Raw genomic sequence first — 22,085 nt, 5'->3', positions numbered from 1 at the left:
CCTGGAAATCATGGCATAATCACTTAACACAGAGCACAAGATAAATGATAGTGACATCATACTGCAATCATTTGATGGCAGAATGACAAAATCAACAGCAGGAGAAGAATTGGTTTTATTTACTCTTTATACTATTTCTCATGCTGTACAAGTGATTATACAACTTTATTGTTTTGGTTGGTGCCACTACAGCGATACCATATTTATATTTTTTTATGTTTGGCTGCTGCTCACACAATAACAGACGCTTTTAATTGCAAAAAGCAGTTTTTGCATCCTCATTAATGTTGAGCGATACCTTCCGATATCCATAAGTATCGGTATCGGATTGTATCGGACGATATTCAAAAAATATCAGATATCGCCGATACCGATACCCGATACCAATGCAAGTTAATGGGACAAAAATATTGGAATTAAAACAAACCCTTTCTTTCCTCGTAGGTTCATTCTACATGAAGGAAAACAACTAAGAATAATGAAGGATGTATTGGAGGAGGTGGAGGAGACATTAAAGACATAGAGGTTTAGCCCAAGCTCCTCTATGCATTCCTATAGTGTTTTCCCACAATCTAGCTGTATACGGATGGGAAGCCACTAATAGGATAAATTTGAACAAATGTGCAGCTGGCTGCACTAATTGAAAAACGGACAATGGAACGGTATGAGGCAGTAATGCACCCTGCGCTGACTACAACCAGCGGTGGCTGCAGACCAGGCTACAGAGTGAGCTGCTCTCACACAGGCACCTTGCAGACACCTGTGAACAGCGCTGAAAGGCAAAAACAAGGTTCTCACACAGCGGTTGATAAATTAGCCTGGGTAAAGCACAAGGAAGCAAATCGCTATCTCTAAACTGGCCCTCAGTCAGAAAACAGCGTCCTGTCCCTAATTGAATTCACAGCAGAGTGAACCCAAAATGGCGGCAGCGACTTTTATAGTGCATCATGACATCATTTCAGCAGCCAATCACAGCCATGCCAGTAGTTACATACCTACCATGCAGAACAGGATGTGCCCACACTTCTAATCATTCCTCATTGGCTGAATTCTGGCTGTTTGAATTATGGGAACTTCCGATTCCGGTATCCGATATACTGAAAGTATCGGAACTTGGTATCAGAATTCAGATACCTCAATTATCGGCCAATACCCGATATTTGCAGTATCGGAATGCTCAACACTAATCCTCATATATCGATAGCTATAATTTTTCCATATTCAGCTGATGGTGTCAGAATAGAGCTTTTTTTGCAGGATGATTTGGCATTTTTATTGGTGCCAATTTTGTGCACATTACTTTTTTGATCGCTTTCTAATCCGAGTTTTTTGAGGCAGAATGAACAAAAACCAGCAATTCAGTTGATTTTTAGTTTTTTTATGCTGTTCCACCTGTGGTAAAATTGATAAGGCAGCTTTTTTCTTCGGGTCAGCACAGTTACAGTAACACATTTAATTTTTTTTTATATGTTTTGCACTTTTACACAATAACAACTATTTTATAGAAAAGAAAATATTTGCATTGCTTTAACCCTGCTGTACTGTTCGGGTCAATATGACCCGAAATTATTTTTGAGACCCTGTAGATTTTTTTTTATATGAGTATTTGAAACTAGTGGTATCTTGACTTCTCCTCATTTGTGGAGCTCTATATATTTTTTTTTTGTTTTTTAACTTTTTGCTTCACGCTGATTGTTACACTTGTACTGTTCGGGTCAATATGACCCGATAGCATTTTATACTGTTCTACAGGTCTCTGATTATTTCTGACTGCAAAAGTTATGTTTTTTTATGTGCACTTCATCTCAAAATGGTGGTGGTTTCACTGTTCTTATCAGTAAACAAGTAATTATCTAGTATTATCCATTTGCTGTTTGTGAGAGAGGAGACTGGTTGTCTATCATTTAAAGGCTGGGGGTTTCACTGTCATCAGTAATCAAGTATTTATTTAGTCAAATGCATTTTCAGTTTGTGAGAGAAGACACTGTTGTCTTATAAATTGGACACCAGTCATTTGACTAACACCCTGAAGCTAAAGGCCCCTTCACATTAAGCGACGCTGCAGCGATACCGACAACGATCCGGATCGCTGCAGCGTCGCTGTTTGGTCGCTGGAGAGCTGTCACACAGACCGCGCTCTCCAGCGACCAACGATGCCGGTAACCAGGGTAAACATCGGGTAACTAAGCGCAGGGCCACGCTTAGTAACTCAATGTTTACCCTGGTTACCATCCTAAAAGTAAAAAAAACAAACACTACATACTTACCTACAGCCGTCTGTCCTCCAGCGCTGTGCTCTGCACTCCTCCTGTACTGTCTGTGAGCACAGCGGCCGGAAAGCAGAGCGGTGACGTCACCGCTCTGCTTTCCGGCTCCCAGACAGTACAGGAGGAGAGCAGAGAAGCAGAGCGCAGCGCTGGAGGACAGACGGCTGTAGGTAAGTATGTAGTGTTTATTTTTTTTACTTTTAGGATGGTAACCAGGGTAAACATCGGGTTACTAAGTGCGGCCCTGCGCTTAGTTACCCGATGTTTACCCTGGTTACCAGTGAAGACATCGCTGGATCGGTGTCACACACGCCGATCCAGCGATGTCAGCAGGAGTCCAGCGACGAAATAAAGTTCTGGACTTTATTCAGCGACCAACGATCTCCCAGCAGGGGCCTGATCGTTGGTCGCTGTCACACATAACGATTTTATTAACGATATCGTTGCTACGTCACAAAAAGCAACGATATCGTTAACAATATCGTTATGTGTGAAGGTACCTTAAGTCCTGTGAAAGAGACACTGGAATCTGTGAGAGAGAGAGAGCACTGAGCTGTGAATACACATCTTTACAGGTATTCTTTTTTTTTCAAAACTTGGATAAAAATGTTTCTAAAATGTCTATTGACTGACGCTGTGAATACATATCTTTACAACTATTATTTTCTTTTCCAAACTTAGGTAATTCTAATGAGCACAATGCACCATGACAATGCCGTAAGTGATAGAGAAGACAGAAATCCTGACATTATTTTGGATTATAGTGCCACAAAGGGAGCAGTTGATACTTTAGACCAAGCAATATCAACATATACATGCAAACGCAAAACCAATCGGTGGCCAATGATTTTATTTTGTAACATACTGGACGTTTCTGCATACAATGCATTTGTCTTATGGAGAGAAATCGACCCTGATTGGAACCGGAATAAGCTGCATAAAAGAAGATTATTTCTTGGGCAAATCCCTGGTTAGGCCATATATTGAGAGCAGAAAAGTGACCCCCAGAAGTGAAGGAGCAACAGCCTTGTAAAAAGTGTCCAGCATGCTCAAGAAAGAGACTCCACATCCACGGCCTCCACCAGCACAGCTACCAGCGGCACAGCTACCAGCAAAAAAAGGAAGAGATGTAGCTTCTGTCCATCTTCCTGTGACAATAAGACTAATCTGACATGTGCTGGATGTTCAAAATATCGGTGTAAAGGACATGTGTCTTATTATTGTGTTTAGTGTAAAAACGCATGAACATGTTCAGTTTTTCTTTCTAAAAAGGTTGAAGTTTTTATGAATTTTCATTTGTTGATTTATAAATATTGTTTTCAAAAAGTTAAATATCATAAATATCATGTTTTAGTAATAGTAATGTAAAGTTTCTTCGCTATTTGTGTGCAGAATGCCAACAATCAAAGATAATTGTAAAAGCTTGTGAAAAAAAAAAAATTATTAAGTTTAAATTTAAATTTTTCATTTGTTTATGATCAACCATGTTCACATACAGTATAATAATGAAAAAAATTCAAATAAAACACTTAGAGTAGCTAAAAATCAAGAATTAATAGGTCGGGTCATATTGACCTGGGAACAGTACAAGTGTATAGCAAATGCGAACAGAACAGCAGGGTTAATCTGAGTGCTACAACTTTTTAGTTTTTCTATTAACTGAGCTTTAGGGTGGCTTGCTTTTTGAGGGGCAATGTGATATTTTCAGAGATAACATTTAGTACTGACTGGTGCAGGCGGAGTCTGCAAGACTGGATGTGACGTCAGACGGCCAGAGCTCACTGCGCCTGCACCAGCCAGTACTAAACAGCGCAGGCGCTGGATTTCATGGGAAAACAGCGCGGAGGGGGCTGCGCCCGGCGCCCCTGAAGATTTGAGTGACGGCAGTGTGGCGTTTCCAGCAGGGGGGTTAAGACCTGCCCCCATGTCTAAAGACAGGTAATTTGGAGAAGTTATAAAACGCTTTGTCCTGTTCATGAAGGTGGAAACAGGATGGTAGGGGGAAGGGGTTAAATCATAAAACTTCAGAGCTGGCCATAGTGCCACAGTCCATCAATTCAGCTAAGCGCCCACTGTTCAAATGATAATGGCCTGTCCTTATGAGAGCCCTTCAGTTTTAAAAACCTGAATAATCCTTAAATTGCTCATGTATGTCACATGACTTTAGTAATTATGTTTTACTAATTATAAACATTTACCTGGATGTTTGCATTGCCTTCACCCTTCATTAAAATTTCCCCACCCAGAGTTTAAGAGAAAAAAATTGTAGTCCTGGACTAGCAGCATTCCTTGACACTAGAAAGCCCTGATTGGACATAGATTCACAGCTGTAGTTGATCATTGTTTAGTGTCAAGAGACCGAATTCTGTTGGAGGTGAAAACACCTGTATTCTGCATTTCGCCACCCTGGGCCTATACACAAATTTTAAAGTAAGGGAAAAACTTCCTTTGCTCCAGCAGATATGTCATTAAAAAAATGCAGTTAAACCGATGCTGCATAAAGATATTTACAAATCACAATACAGACGAATCCAGAAATGTAACAAATCCACTTTTAAGAGGGGTGACACTCCATTATCGAGCTGAACTCAATGAGCTTTAATTTGAGCCAATTTGGTACTTAATGACATAGCCAATTTTTACAATTCTGACCACTGTCACTTTATGAGGTTATAACTCTGAAACGCTTTAAGAGATCCCGCTGATTCAGAGATTTTTTTTAGTGACTTATTGTACTTCATGTTAGCGGTAACATTTCTTTGATATTACTTGCGATTATCTATGAAAAAAAAACGAAATATGGTGAAAATGTTTAAAATTTTGCAATTTTCGAACTTTGTATTTTTATGCCCTTAAATCAGAGAGATATGTTCAAAAAATAGTTAATAAATAACATTTTCCACATGTCTACTTTACATCAGCACAATATTGGAAACAATTTTTTTTTGTTAGGGAGTTATAAGGGTTAAAAGTTGACCATAAATTTCTCATTTTTACAACACCATTTTTTTAGGGACCACATCACATTTGAAGTCATTTTGAGGGGTCTATATGATAGAAACTAATGAAGTGTGACACCATTCTAAAAACTGCACCCCTCAAGGTGCTCAAAACCACATTCAAGAAGTTTATTAACCCTTTACGTGCTTCACAGGAACTGAAACAATGTGGAAGTAAAAAAATGAACATTTCACTTTTTTTTTGCAAACATTTTACTTCAGAACCATTTTTTTATTTTCACAAGTGTAAAAACAGAATTTTAACCATAAATTTTGTTGAGCAATTTCTCCTGAATACGCCAATACCCCATATGTGGGGGTAAACCACTGGGTGCACGGCAGAGCTTGGAAGAGAGGGAGCACCGTTTGACTTTTTCAATGCAGAATTGGCTGGAATTGAGATCGGACGCCATGTCACGTTTAGAGAGCCCCTGATGTGCCTAAACAGTGGAAACGCTCCACAAGTGACACCATTTTGGAAACTAGACCCCTTAAGGAACTTATCTAAATGTGTGGTGAGCACTTTGAACCCCTAATTGCTTCACAGAAGTTTATAACGTAGAGGCGTGAAAATAAAAAAATCGCATTTGTTTACACAAAAATGATTTTTTGCCCACAAATTCTTATTTTCTCAAGGGTAACAGGAGAAATTAGACCACAAAAGTTGTTGTGCAATTTTTCCTGAGTACTTCGATACCCCATATGTGGGGGTAAACCACTGTTTGGGCGCACCGCAGAGCTTGGAAGAGAAGGAGTGCCGTTTTACTTTTTCAATGTAGAATTGGCTGGAATTGAGATCGGACACCATGTTGCGTTTAGAGAGCCCCTGATGTGCCTAATCAGTAGAAACCCCCCACAAGTGACCTCATTTTGGAAACTAGATCCCTTAAGAAACTTACTTAGATGTGTGGTGCGCACTTTAAACCCCCAAGTGTTTCATAGAAATTTATAAAGTAGAGCCGTGAAATTAAAAAAATCCTTTTTTTCCCTCAAAAATTGTTTTTTACCCTGCAATTTTTTAATTTTCTCAAGGGTAACATTAGACATTGGACCCAAAAATCTGTTGACCAGTTTGTCCTGAGTATGCTGATACCCCATATGTGGGGGGCACTGTTTGGGCACCCATCGGGGCTCGGAAGGGATGGAGCGCCGCTTGGAATGCAGACTTTGATGGGATGGTTTGCGGGCGTCATGTTGCATTTGCAGAGCTCCTAATGTACCTATACAGTAGAAACCCCCCACAAGTGACCCCATTTTTGAAACTAGACGCCACAGAGAGCTTATGTAGATGTGTGGTGAGCACTATGAACCCCAAACTGCTTCACAGAAGTTTATAATGTAGAGCCATGAAAATAACAAAATCATATTTTTTCCACAAAAATGATCTTTTCACCCCCAAATTTTTACTTTCACAAGGGTAACAGGAGAAATTGGACCCCAAAATTTATTGTGCAATTTATACTGAGCAGGCTGATACCCCATATGTGGGGGGACCACTGTTTGGGTGCATGACAGAGCTCGGAAGGGAAGGAGCGCCGTTTTGGAATGCAGACTTTGATAGAATGGTCTTCGGGCGTTATGCTGCGTTTGCAGAGCCCCTGATGTACCTAAACAGTAGAAACCCCCCACAAGTGAAACTAGAAACTAGACCCCCCAAGGAACTTATCTAGATGTGTGGTGAGAACTTTGAATGCCCACGTGATTCACAGAAGTTTAGAATGCAGAGTCAGGAAAATAAAAAATATTTTTTTTCCACAAAAAAGATTTTTTAGCCCCCAAGTTTTTATTTTCACAAGGGTAACAGGAGAAATTGAACCCCAACAGTTGTTGTACAATTTATGCCATGTACGCTGATGCACCATATGGGGGGATAAACCACTGTTTGGGCACACAGCAGAGCTCAGAAGGGAGGGAGCACCATTTGACTTTTTGAGCGCAAAATTGGCTGTCGTGTTTGGAGACCCCTTGATGTACCTAAACAATGAAAACCCCCCAATTCTAACTCTAACTCTAACCCCAACACACCCCTAACCCTAATCCCAACCCGATCCATAATCCTAATCACAAACCTAACGATAGTCACAACCCTAACCCCCAAAGAACCCTAATCTTAGCCATAACCATAACCCTAATCGAAACCCTAAATCCAACACACCCCTAATCCTAATCTCAACCCTAAACTCAAGCCTAACCCTAATCCCAATACACCCCTAACCCTAATCCCAACCCTAACTTTAACCCTAATCCCAAACCTAACCCTAATCCCAAACGTAACCCTACTACCAACACTAACCCTATATACCAACCCTAATCCAAACCCTAACCCTAATACCAACTCTAACCCTAATTTTAGCCCCAACCCTAGCCCTAACTTTAGCCCCAACCCTAGCCCTAACTTTAGCCCCAGCCCTAACCCTACCCTAACCCTAACTTTAGCCCCAACCCTAACCCTAGCCTTAACCTAGCCATAACCCTAACCCTAAATTTAGCCCCAACCCTAACCCTAACCCTAGCCCTAACTTTAGCCCCAACCCTAACCCTAGCCCTAACCCTAGCCCAACCCTAACCCTAACTTTAGCCCCAACCTTAACCCTAGCCCTAATCCTAGCCCTAAGGCTACTTTCACACTTGCGTCATGTGACATCCATCGCAATCCGTCATTTTGGACAAAAAAGGATCCTGCAAATGTACCCGCAGGATGCGTTTTTTGCCCATAGACTTGTATTGCCGACGGATCATGATGGATGGCCACACGTCGCATCCATCATTCACTGGATCCGTTGTGTTTTGGCGGACCATCGTCACAAAAAACGTTCAATATAACTTTTTTTGTACGTCACATCTGCCATTTCCGGCCGCGCATGCGTGGCCGTAATTCTGCCCCCTCCTCCCCAGGACATAGACTGGGCAGCAGATGCGTTGAAAAACTGCATCCGCGGCCCACATTGTGCACAATTTTCACAACGTGCATCGGTTCATCGGGCAGACGCATTCAAACGGCACCGTACCGACGCAAGTGTGAAAGAAGCCTAACCCTAACCCTAAATTTAGCACCAACTCTAACCCTAACCCTAAATTTAGCCCCAACCCTAACCCTAAATTTAAATATAAAATCCAAGAAACACAGAACGCACATATAAAGCCGCACAGCTGATATAGTAATCCACAAAGTTTATCACCCGACAGGAATTAAGGGCTATATGTATTATCCACAACAACAGGGGTGCAGCTTCCAGAAGCAAATGCAAAGTCCAAAATAGAAAAATAAGAAAAAAATAGGAGCGCACTTACCCTAGTGTGGTATGCATCATTTTATTGAGACATAAAAAGTGGACAGCAGGGAGGGGCAGGATCTGCCATGGACAACGGCCGTTTCGTGCGTGCTGGCACTTCAACGGGTCCTAATGGTGAATGAACTGAAGGAGTGTTATATGGACCGGATCTAGTCCTAAACTCCACCCCTCTATTGCTCAAACAACAAATAATAATGTGAGAATTAAAAACAACATGCTATTAAAAACAATGAACTTAGAACACATTCTAGGGAACCAGATATCGATAGAAGATGAATACATTAACAGTTTACAAAAACACGGACATGTCGACCTTTTCATTGAAACCAGATGGTCCTGCCGCATTGGTGCGTATGATCCACCTGGCTTCTCTACGTAGCAAAAGCCGGCACAAATCCCCTCCGCCCTCCGGCAGTGAGACGCGCTCCAAACCCGCAAACCTCAAAGATTGAACATCTCCCGCATGGTGAGTCCGTACATGATCTATCAATCTAGGGGCACCCTTTCCTGTTTTTATAGAGTTAAAATGTTCTCTGATACGGACAAACAGGGGGCGAATAGTTTTGCCGATGTAAAAACCTCGGCATGAACAAAACAGAATATATACAACATGGGAAGTTCTACACGATATAAAATCTCGTACTCTGTGCTGCATATGTCCAACTCTCACTGGATCTCCTGTATAGTGATATTTACAAAAATTACAACTTCCACATTTGAAATTACCTGTGGGTACACTATCAGTGAGCCAATTATTTCTATCAGTTGTAAAACGGTTCCTGACTACTAGATCTCTGATATTTTTGCTCCGACGACTGGCAAAAAGGGGACCTCTTTTCACAACTTCTTTAAGGTCACTATCTTGACCTAGGATCTGCCAATTTTTGCGTATAACTGATCTAATATGATTATCAAGCGGTCCGAACTTGAAACTGAAGATAAACTTTTTTTCATGTTTTTTCTTATGGGACATAACAACATTAGTGGCTTTTGCTTTATCATACGCATTATTAAGAACTGATAGAGGATATCCTCGTTTTTTAAAACGATTAATTAAATCCGCTGACTGCCGCTCAAATCCTTCAGGGTCATTGTTAATTCTTTTAACCCTTAAGATTTGGCTAAAGGGAAGAGAACGTTTCACATAAGGGGGATGGGCACTGTTGAAGTGTAATAGTGAGTTGGACGCTGATGGTTTTCGATACACCTCTGTGATCAAACCTTTACTGTTTATATGCAATTTGACGTCTAAAAAGACTAAATTAGTACCTCCAAATTGCGAGGTGAACCGCATATTCATGGTGTTGGATGTCCCCAAGTGCTCAACGAAATCTTTGAAAGCATCTTGGTGTCCATCCCACACCATGAATATATCATCCACATATCTAGCATAAAGCTTGATATGTTGGAGGAAGGGATTACTTGGGGAATAAATATACTCCTCTTCAAACCTGGCAAGAAAGAGGTTTGCCAGGGTACATGCGACGGGGGTACCCATCGCGGTACCGACCGTCTGCATGTACCACTGGCCATCAAATTGAAAAGCATTATGCTTTAGAATGAATGAAAGTCCCTCACAAATAAAGTCAACAGTGTCCTGCCCAGTAGGCGTATTTTGCAAAATACATTTGATTGTCTCTACTCCCAATGTTTGTGGTATACGAGTATACAGGCTTTCGATGTCGATAGATGTCAAAGAATACGAATCATGCCATTCAAAATCCTTCAGAATTTGTAAAAAATCCCCTGTATCTTTTATGTAGGAAGGAACATCCAACAAGAGAGGGCGTAATAGCCAGTCAATGTATGAAGAGAGCGGCTCAGTCAGAGAGCCCACCCCTGACACGATAGGACGGCCAGGGGGGCTACTGCTGACTTGTGCAGTTTAGGTATGTGATACCAATGGGGATGCCTTGGAAATTTAGGATAAAGTTTTTCAGCTTGCTTAGATGAAAATACCCTTTTTTCTACAAATTTTCTCAAAAGAGAATGTAACGAATTTTTAAATTTTATAGTAGGGTCCCCTTTAAGTTTTACGTACGTATCCTCATCAGACAATTGTCTTAGAGCTTCTATTTTATAGTAGTCCCTCGATAGTAACACCACGTTACCTCCCTTATCTGCATTACGGACAATTACGTCTGACCAGCTTTGTATTTCAGTTAGAGCCTGTTTCTCTTTTGTTAGAAGATTATCTGAGGGTCGCTCGTATAATAAGGCCTCTATATCTCTCAATACCTGCATCTGAAAAATATCCACAACGTTTCCTGGGGATATGGGGGGCATATACGTGGACTTGTTACCCCCAATAAAAGGTTGAACTACCATATCCTCCTCAATTCTTGACCGTGGAACGGTATACAACGAATCAATGAGGTCTCGTGTCTCCTCCCGTACCTCGTCAAATGGGTCCTCAGTGACAAAAAAGCCAAGGGGGCCCACGTGACAGGGTGACTCTCCCGGGAAAATTTCCCGGGGGACTAAATTGTATTTAGCTGTGGAAAAAGATTTATGTAAATGAATTTTGCGTGTCGCCTTAAATAAATCGATCTTAAAGTCTACTATATCAAACCGTTCTGGAATACAAAAATTGAGTCCCTTAGTGAGAACAGATATATGCATGTCATTCAGTATTCGAGGAGTAAGGTTGACCACTGCTATTTCATCGGTTTCCACGAAACTTGTCGTCTTTTTCTGGCGTTTCCTTCTGCCATTTCTCCTACTCCCTCGGCGCGTCCTGCGTCTAAAGGGGACACACCTGAGGTAGTTGCTTGTTGTGGAGGCGTTATACTTGTGGATGCGGCAGAATCTTCCGCTGCACTCGAATCAGAGTCTGTGGTGAGATAATCTCTTTTATTTTTATTTCTTTTGAACTGGGATTTATTCCATCCTTGTCCTTTGTTTTGATTCCACTTGCTGCGGAATTTTCGATTGTTATCAGCCGGGACGCCTTTATTCCAAGAAAAGATTTTTCCGGACTCGAAGTCGATCTTGTCTCTAACGAACTTATCCCTTTTCCTTTGTTTAATCTCATTTTGCAGGGTTATAAGTTTTGTGTCCAATTTCTTATCTAAAACTGTCCATTGAGTATCAGACAATCTAGTCTTTAGTTCCTCTTTAGTTTTCACAAATTCAGCTTTTGTGGCCTCGTAGTTAATAATATTTTGTTTCAGGACAAGACGTAGTAAATCCTGGGAGCACTGTAATAATATTTTCTCCCATTCTTTAATAAAGGACTCATTGTCTTTATACTGAGCCATTTCTTTAGTGACTCTCAGTCCTCGCGGTACACGGCCGCACTCCATATAGGATTTTAAAGAATTATTTGTCCAGAACAAATTGACTTCCCTTTCTGCGGCCATAAATAATTTGTGTTCAAGTGTCTTAGTGCTCAAAGAGAAGATGTTGTCATGTAGTTCACATTCAGAAAAGTAAGAATCCACATTCTCCCTCCCTGCTAGGAGTCCATGTGATAAAGATGCAGCCTCAGGTTCCATTTAGCAGAAAAAAATGTAGTGGGAAACAACCACTATACTGCTAATCAACAGCTGGTGTGTTGACAGGGTGTGAGTGGCTCAGCGTGCAAGCAATGTGCAAATAGCAAAGTCCAAATATAAAATCCAAGAAACACAGAACGCACATATAAAGCCGCACAGCTGATATAGTAATCCACAAAGTTTATCACCCGACAGGAATTAAGGGCTATATGTATTATCCACAACAACAGGGGTGCAGCTTCCAGAAGCAAATGCAAAGTCCAAAATAGAAAAATAAGAAAAAAATAGGAGCGCACTTACCCTAGTGTGGTATGCATCATTTTATTGAGACATAAAAAGTGGACAGCAGGGAGGGGCAGGATCTGCCATGGACAACGGCCGTTTCGTGCGTGCTGGCACTTCAACGGGTCCTAATGGTGAATGAACTGAAGGAGTGTTATATGGACCGGATCTAGTCCTAAACTCCACCCCTCTATTGCTCAAACAACAAATAATAATGTGAGAATTAAAAACAACATGCTATTAAAAACAATGAACTTAGAACACATTCTAGGGAACCAGATATCGATAGAAGATGAATACATTAACAGTTTACAAAAACACGGACATGTCGACCTTTTCATTGAAACCAGATGGTCCTGCCGCATTGGTGCGTATGATCCACCTGGCTTCTCTACGTAGCAAAAGCCGGCACAAATCCCCTCCGCCCTCCGGCAGTGAGACGCGCTCCAAACCCGCAAACCTCAAAGATTGAACATCTCCCGCATGGTGAGTCCGTACATGATCTATCAATCTAGGGGCACCCTTTCCTGTTTTTATAGAGTTAAAATGTTCTCTGATACGGACAAACAGGGGCCGAATAGTTTTGCCGATGTAAAAACCTCGGCATGAACAAAACAGAATATATACAACATGGGAAGTTCTACACGATATAAAATCTCGTACTCTGTGCTGCATATGTCCAACTCTCACTGGATCTCCTGTATAGTGATATTTACAAAAATTACAACTTCCACATTTGAAATTACCTGTGGGTACACTATCAGTGAGCCAATTATTTCTATCAGTTGTAAAACGGTTCCTGACTACTAGATCTCTGATATTTTTGCTCCGACGACTGGCAAAAAGGGGACCTCTTTTCACAACTTCTTTAAGGTCACTATCTTGACCTAGGATCTGCCAATTTTTGCGTATAACTGATCTAATATGATTATCAAGCGGTCCGAACTTGAAACTGAAGATAAACTTTTTTTCATGTTTTTTCTTATGGGACATAACAACATTAGTGGCTTTTGCTTTATCATACGCATTATTAAGAACTGATAGAGGATATCCTCGTTTTTTAAAACGATTAATTAAATCCGCTGACTGCCGCTCAAATCCTTCAGGGTCATTGTTAATTCTTTTAACCCTTAAGATTTGGCTAAAGGGAAGAGAACGTTTCACATAAGGGGGATGGGCACTGTTGAAGTGTAATAGTGAGTTGGACGCTGATGGTTTTCGATACACCTCTGTGATCAAACCTTTACTGTTTATATGCAATTTGACGTCTAAAAAGACTAAATTAGTACCTCCAAAATACGCCTACTGGGCAGGACACTGTTGACTTTATTTGTGAGGGACTTTCATTCATTCTAAAGCATAATGCTTTTCAATTTGATGGCCAGTGGTACATGCAGACGGTCGGTACCGCGATGGGTACCCCCGTCGCATGTACCCTGGCAAACCTCTTTCTTGCCAGGTTTGAAGAGGAGTATATTTATTCCTCAAGTAATCCCTTCCTCCAACATATCAAGCTTTATGCTAGATATGTGGATGATATATTCATGATGTGGGATGGACACCAAGATGCTTTCAACGATTTCGTTGAGCACTTGGGGACATCCAACACCATGAATATGCGGTTCACCTCGCAATTTGGAGGTACTAATTTAGTCTTTTTAGACATCAAATTGCATATAAACAGTAAAGGTTTGATCACAGAGGTGTATCGAAAACCATCAGCGTCCAACTCACTATTACACTTCAACAGTGCCCATCCCCCTTATGTGAAACGTTCTCTTCCCTTTAGCCAAATCTTAAGGGTTAAAAGAATTAACAATGACCCTGAAGGATTTGAGCGGCAGTCAGCGGATTTAATTAATCGTTTTAAAAAACGAGGATATCCTCTATCAGTTCTTAATAATGCGTATGATAAAGCAAAAGCCACTAATGTTGTTATGTCCCATAAGAAAAAACATGAAAAAAAGTTTATCTTCAGTTTCAAGTTCGGACCGCTTGATAATCATATTAGATCAGTTATACGCAAAAATTGGCAGATCCTAGGTCAAGATAGTGACCTTAAAGAAGTTGTGAAAAGAGGTCCCCTTTTTGCCAGTCGTCGGAGCAAAAATATCAGAGATCTAGTAGTCAGGAACCGTTTTACAACTGATAGAAATAATTGGCTCACTGATAGTGTACCCACAGGTAATTTCAAATGTGGAAGTTGTAACTTTTGTAAATATCACTATACAGGAGATCCAGTGAGAGTTGGACATATGCAGCACAGAGTACGAGATTTTATATCGTGTAGAACTTCCCATGTTGTATATATTCTGTTTTGTTCATGCCGAGGTTTTTACATCGGCAAAACTATTCGCCCCCTGTTTGTCCGTATCAGAGAACATTTTAACTCTATAAAAACAGGAAAGGGTGCCCCTAGATTGATAGATCATGTACGGACTCACCATGCGGGAGATGTTCAATCTTTGAGGTTTGCGGGTTTGGAGCGCGTCTCACTGCCGGAGGGCGGAGGGGATTTGTGCCGGCTTTTGCTACGTAGAGAAGCCAGGTGGATCATACGCACCAATGCGGCAGGACCATCTGGTTTCAATGAAAAGGTCGACATGTCCGTGTTTTTGTAAACTGTTAATGTATTCATCTTCTATCGATATCTGGTTCCCTAGAATGTGTTCTAAGTTCATTGTTTTTAATAGCATGTTGTTTTTAATTCTCACATTATTATTTGTTGTTTGAGCAATAGAGGGGTGGAGTTTAGGACTAGATCCGGTCCATATAACACTCCTTCAGTTCATTCACCATTAGGACCCGTTGAAGTGCCAGCACGCACGAAACGGCCGTTGTCCATGGCAGATCCTGCCCCTCCCTGCTGTCCACTTTTTATGTCTCAATAAAATGATGCATACCACACTAGGGTAAGTGCGCTCCTATTTTTTTCTTATTTTTCTAACCCTAAATTTAGCCTCAACTCCTGTAGCTGCCGGCCAGCAGATCATGGCGGGCGCACTGCGCATGCACCCGCCATTTTCTTACCGGATGAAGAAGCCGGCGGGCAGGAGGGGACGCAGGAGGACCCAGGGACACCGGTAAGTATAACAGGGTCCCCAAATCCCCCTATTTCTCTGTCCTCTGACGGGCGATCACATCAGCGGACAGAGAATGACACATAGCTTTTTTTTTTTTGCGGACGCCGGTAAACAGTTAAATACCGGCGATCGCAAAACAGGGGTCGGTAAAAACCAACCCTGATCATGTTCTTTGGGATGTCAGCTACCCCTGGCAGCCGAGACCCCAAAGATCTTTCCGGTGCTGCCGTTTTTTGGCCAGAACAAGATGGTGGCACCCACCGGGAGCCACGAGGAGCACCAGGAAACACAAGTGAGTATCGGGGGGCTATCGGGGACCCCATTTCTCTGTCCTCTGATGTGTCATCAAATCGGAGGACAGAGAAATTAAATGGGAAATTTTTTTTTGGGGGTTTTTTTTGCGACCGCCGATAAACGGTTAATTACCGGTAAAAAAAACCTGAATCATGTTCTCTGGGGTCTCGGCTACCCCCGGAAACTGAGACTCCAGAGAAAATCTGACTCTGGGGGGCGCTATTCACTTTTTCCACAGCACCGTTAATTAACGGCGCTGTGGTTTAAGTACCCTTAACTGCCGCCGTTAAAAGGCGTTTCAGTGGTCGTTAAGGGGTTAAATGAACTCCACTTTTTGCTTGCTTGAAGGATGCTAAGAGCAGCTTTGACTTTATGTAACATTTAATTATGAGGGTGTCTAAAATGAGCAACCCTTTAAAATAAAATGCATAACCATATACTTTTGGCTGTGGAAATTATATTTTAACCCCTTTCTAACATCGGACAGGATAGTACGTCCGGGGTCAGATCCCCCGCTTTGATGCAGGGCTCTGGCAGTGAGCCCGCATCAAAGCCGGGACATGTCAGCTGTTTTGAACAGCTGACATGTGCCTGCAATATCGTGATTTCACCCGCCGCTATTAACTAGTTAAATGCTGCTTCAAATGCAGACAGCGGCATTTAACCGGTGCTTCCAGCCATCGGGCTGGAAATGACCGCATCGCCGACCCCGTCACGTGATCGGGGGTCAGCGATGCTTCTGCATAGTAACCATAGAGGTCCTTGAGACCTCTATGGTTACTGATGCCGGTTTGCTGTGAGCACCACTCTGTGGTTGGCACTCATAGCAAGGCTGCATTTCAGCTGCATAGCAGCGATCTGATGATTGCTGCTATGTAGCAGAGCCGGTTGAGTTGTGCCAGCTTCTAGCCTCCCATGGAGGCTATTGAAGCATGGTAAAAGTTAAAAATAAGTAAAAAAAAGTGAAAAAAATAAAAAAAGTATAAAAGTTTATATCACCCCACTTTCGCCATTCGAAATAAAACAATAAAAAAAATCAAACCTACACATATTTAGTATCACCACGTTCAGAATCGCCCAATCTATCAATAAAAAAGCATTAACCTGATCGCTAAGCAGCGTAGCGAGAAGAAAATTCGAAACGCCAGAATTACATTTTTTTGGTCGCCATGACATTGCATTAAAATGCAATAACGGGCGATCAAAAGAACGTATCTGCACAAATGTGGTATCAATAAAACCGTCAGCTCGGCACGCAAAAAAATAAGCCCTCACCTGACCCCAGATCACGAAAAATGGAGACGCTACGGGTATCGGAAAATGGCGCAATTTTTTTTTTTAGCAAAGTTTGGAATTTTTTTCACCACTTAGATAAAAGAGAACCTAGACATATTAGGTGTCTATGAACTCGTAATGACCTGGAGAATCATAATATCAGGTCAATTTTAGCATTTAGTGAACCTAGCAAAAAAGCCAAACAAAAAAAAAGTGTGGGATTGCACTTTTTTTGCAATTTCACGGCACTTGGAATTTTATTTTTCCATCAATTTGGTCATGTGAGGGCTTATTTTTTGCGGGACGTGTTGAAATTTTCCAGTTTTCTAGTACACAACATGGTAAAACTAATGATGTTTTTCAAAATTTCAACACGTCCCGCAAAAAATAAGCCCTCACATGACCAAATTGATGGAAAAATATAAAAGTTATGGCTCTGGGAAGGAGGGGAGCCAAAAACGAACACGGAAAAATGGAAAATCCCAAGGTCATGAAGGGGTTAACTCCAGTGCATTATTTCATTTTCCCATTCTGTGAATATACATACCTTAGCGATTGTAACCTTGAAATGTAATAATCTGTATAATGTGACATTTTGTCCACGTAATAAGCACTTGCTTAAAAAAAGCAATATTTCATTTTCAACCAAAGTAACAGTCCAGCGATTTTGGAGCATTCAGCTAAAAATAAAATTATGAATTACAATTGTACATAAGCAGCCAAAAAGATTAGATTAGGTGGGGAGAAATTAGACTTTGACCTTAAGAGTCCCATATCTGGATCGCACTAAACAACACATTACGTCCACATGTAAGGATCTTTATGAAGCTGTATTGAACGTTTTCTAAAGTCCTGATTTTCACGCTACATTTGTGAAATAATCTCTGCTGGTTTAACTTGCATACCCATTTGCAATTTCTTAGGTTGTCAGCTTGGATTGTGCACAGTGGACAATTTATCTCATTTGAAGCTCGTAGATAGCTTGAGGTCACGTCTTTTGCTTTGGATGCATATTTAAAGAGTAGAATATTTTGTTTTCTGTCTGGAAATTTGCTTCTTTTGTTTCCTCCTAGAAAACAAAAACAATCAATATGTGATATATGGCAGTAAATGACTTAAGATGCACCATTAGCTGTGATTTCCCCAGTGACATTATTAAATGGTCAGAGAAGGGTAAACCGAAAAGGTTAGCATATCAATGTGAGCAGAGGTCAGTGCACGTGTCTGTTCTTATGTTTTGCTGTATTTATATTCATTTTATTTTCTTCAGGAGTGATTGCCCAAGCATGCACACAAATGCCTACAAATGATTAACTCTGATTGTAGTCTCCCGTTATAGAGTTATATTTTCTTAATATGCTTCTCTTTGGTACCGATTGGCATTCAAATGTCAAGTTTTCCTTTCACGTTCCGTATAATTAAACCTATTCATGTGAATTGTTTTGTTTTCACATCTTTTTAATGAATAGATTTCATATATTTAATATATTTTGATGTGTGTGCTGTAAATCTTATGAAAAGTAAACTGCACTGAATCTTCATTAGATAATCTCTGCAGCAGCGTTGTAGGTATTTGGAGAACCTGGCTGGTGATTAGGTGTTAGACAAGTGTGAAAACCCCAAATGTTTCACAACATTGACTAACTGTTTAGTTTAACTTAATTCATTCCATTTAAACTTCCACCAAATGAATAGAGATTTTATTAGGCTATGCTCCCATATCGTTTCTTCACCATGCTTGGAGTTGGATGAGGCATAAACTCAAAATATCTTCAGTCCCCCATTTATTTGAGTGTCATTTTGACCTTTTTTGTGCAGGGATGACAACTGTTCAGAAATGTCAGGACAGTCCATAAAAATAGAGCACTTTTTTCCCTTTTCATTAAAAAATGTGTCCGTGTTTTTTTTTTAAATAAAAAGTCAAGTTGACGAACCTGCTGTTGTGTTGGTAAAAATGTGTATACATTTTTCAACTTCTTGAAAAAACATTTGAGCTTATTTTTACTGTATAAATTGACAACTTAGAAATGGCATGTTAACTTTGTTTTATGGGTCAGAATAATTATTAAGACACTACATTTATATACATTTCATACTTCCTCATTTGCATAATTAAGATATCTAGAAAAATCTGCAATTTTTTCTATTACTTAGATAAAAATCATTTAAGGAGATTGAGCTTTCAGAAAATAACTGTTACTTTTTAATTGTTGCAGGTTTATATATATATATAATTATAATTACATATATATATATATATATATATATATATACACACACATATTACAATCCGTATTAAAATACAAAAACAAAAGAAAACTTGCAATTTTTACACTGACCACTGGGACATTTTTAGGTTCTAACTTCCTATTGTTTCAGAAAATAACTAGTGAAGAGTAGGGTTGAGCGACCTTGACCTTTTTAGAGTCGAGCCGTGTTTCGCGAAACCCGACTATCTTAGAAGTCGAGTCGAGTGGAATCGGCCGATTATCGCGAAAAGTCCGGTATCGCCCGAAACACGAAACCCAATGCAAGTCAATGGGGGAGCATAGTCGGCAGTGAGTGGAGGCCAGGAAAACACCTACACTGCCCATTTTAATGGCAAAAACATCCATTCTTGTTAAAGAAGCTTGTCAATCGTAATTTACCTTATAATAATTGGAAGGCATTTGAAATTGGGGGTCATTTGGCTAAAGTTGTGGGGGGTAGGGCTGGTTCAAGTAATTAGTGGGCCCAGTAAATCTGGACCACGTCACGGCAGTGGAGCAGGGAGAGGTAAGTATTTCAACTTTGCAAGTGCTGTGATCCTGAGCAAGCAGGGGGGGCCCACTCGTTGGCATTGGCACTGGCACAGGGCCCCTCAAAGTACAGCGGTGTGTTTGCATGGCGGGGGCGCCTCCCACCGGCAGCAACACTTTTGCGTACTATGAGAGGCCCTGTGCCAGTGACGTCGCCAACTAGTATTCCTCCCCCCACCTGATGAAGGAACCTGCACTTTCATCTGCACCTTCCTCTTTGTCCCCGTGTAAGGTGGTATGGTATGCGGGAAGAGGAACCTGACTTTCAGCAGGGTCACAATCTTGCTGTGTAGCGTGCACGGGGAATTTTGCGTTATGGGTCAATGAACCAGCAGACTCATCTATCACTGGCTGGGCAATGGGCAGGATGAGGAGGAAACACAGATATAGGCCCAAAGAATAAAGTTGGCTAAATGCAGTTCAAAATTGGTAACACAGGACTAACCAGGGGGCATTGCAGTGGAGGACAACTGGAATGAGAGGCTGACACAGAGAGTAGGCCCAAATCAGTAAGTAGTCGAAATGCAGTTCAAAATTGGCAACCGTAGTAAACAGGCGGCACAGCTTTGTTCAGTGGAGGAGAACAGCAAGGAGTGGCAGACACCGATAGTAGGCCCCAACCCAACTAGTAGGCCAAATGCAGTCTAACATTAACAACTACTTAACGAGAGCCTGAAAATGGAATTTCAGGACAGGAAACCAGGATAACAGCAAGGAGTGGCAGACACCGATAGTAGGCCCCAAACCAACTAGTACGCCAAATGCAGTTGTTCCGTTTAACCACAATTTAATGAGAGCCTGAAGATAGAAGTTCAGGAAAGGCAACCTGGAGAACACCTTGGAGTGTAACACACCATCTCTCTACACCCCATACCCAATTTGTAGGCCTAATGCAGCGTAGTTTCTAACAACTACTAAACGAGAGCCGGAAGATCGAAGCTCAGGAAAGGCAACCTGGAGAACACCTTGGAGTGGAACACACCATCTCTCTACACCCCATACCCAATTTGTAGGCCTAATGCAGTGTAGTTTCCAAGAACTACTAAACGAGAGCCGGAAGATCGAAGCTCAGGAAAGGCAACCTGGAGAACACCTTGGAGTGGAACACACCATCTCTCTACACCCCATACCCAATTTGTAGGCCTAATGCAGTGTAGTTTCCAAGAACTACTAAACGAGAGCCGGAAGATCGAAGCTCAGGAAAGGCAACCTGGAAAACACCTTGGAGTGGAACACACCATCTCTCTACACCCCATACCCAATTTGTAGGCCTAATGCAGTGTAGTTTCCAAGAACTACTAAACGAGAGCCGGAAGATCGAAGCTCAGGAAAGGCAACCTGGAGAACACCTTGGAGTGGAACACACCATCTCTCTACACCCCATACCCAATTTGTAGGCCTAATGCAGTGTAGTTTTCAAGAACTACTAAACGAGAGCCGGAAGATCGAAGCTCAGGAAAGGCAACCTGGAGAACACCTTGGAGTGGAACACACCATCCCTCTACACCCCATACCCAATTTGTAGGCCTAATGCAGTGTAGTTTCCAAGAACTACTAAACGAGAGCCGGAAGATCGAAGCTCAGGAAAGGCAACCTGGAGAACACCTTGGAGTGGAACACACCATCTCTCTACACCCCATACCCAATTTGTAGGCCTAATGCAGTGTAGTTTCCAAGAACTACTAAACGAGAGCCGGAAGATCGGAGCTCAGGAAAGGTAACCTGGAGAACACCTTGGAGTGGAACACACCATCTCTCTACACCCCATACCCAATTTGTAGGCCTAATGCAGTGTAGTTTCCAACAACTACTAAACGAGAGCATTAAGATCGAAGCAATGGCGAGGAAACCTGGGGCACACCTTGGGGAGGCAGACACCGTTAGTAGGCCCTACCAAAGTTGTACCCCCAATGCAGTTTTAAAATTCCTAGAGGCTGAAAACAAGACTATTGACGCTCAGCTTTTTTCAAAGGAACACAGCTGAATTGAGTGGCGCAGACAGACACAGGTAGTAGGACTTAACCCAAAAATGTGGCTCACTGCTGCTTAAAAAAGTTACAGGGGTACACAAGCAGCAGTGCTCTGGGCAGTGGAGGACAATTTCAATAGTGGACCGCAGACAGACTTTGTACGCCTACTATTAAAAAAAGGATGCTCTATGCAATTAAAAATAGGTTCCAGGGGTCCACGGGCAGCAGTGGTGTGGTCAGTGGATGAGTATTGGAAGGAGGGACCGCAGACAGGCGTAGTAGGCCTAACATAACAAAATTAGGCTGTAGACACTGTAAAATTGGTTC

The sequence above is a fragment of the Ranitomeya imitator genome, chromosome 1 (assembly GCF_032444005.1).
Source record: "Ranitomeya imitator isolate aRanImi1 chromosome 1, aRanImi1.pri, whole genome shotgun sequence".
NCBI lineage: Eukaryota > Metazoa > Chordata > Amphibia > Anura > Dendrobatidae > Ranitomeya > Ranitomeya imitator.
The sequence above is the reverse complement of the archived record's forward strand: the minus strand, read 5'-3'. Positions refer to the sequence as shown.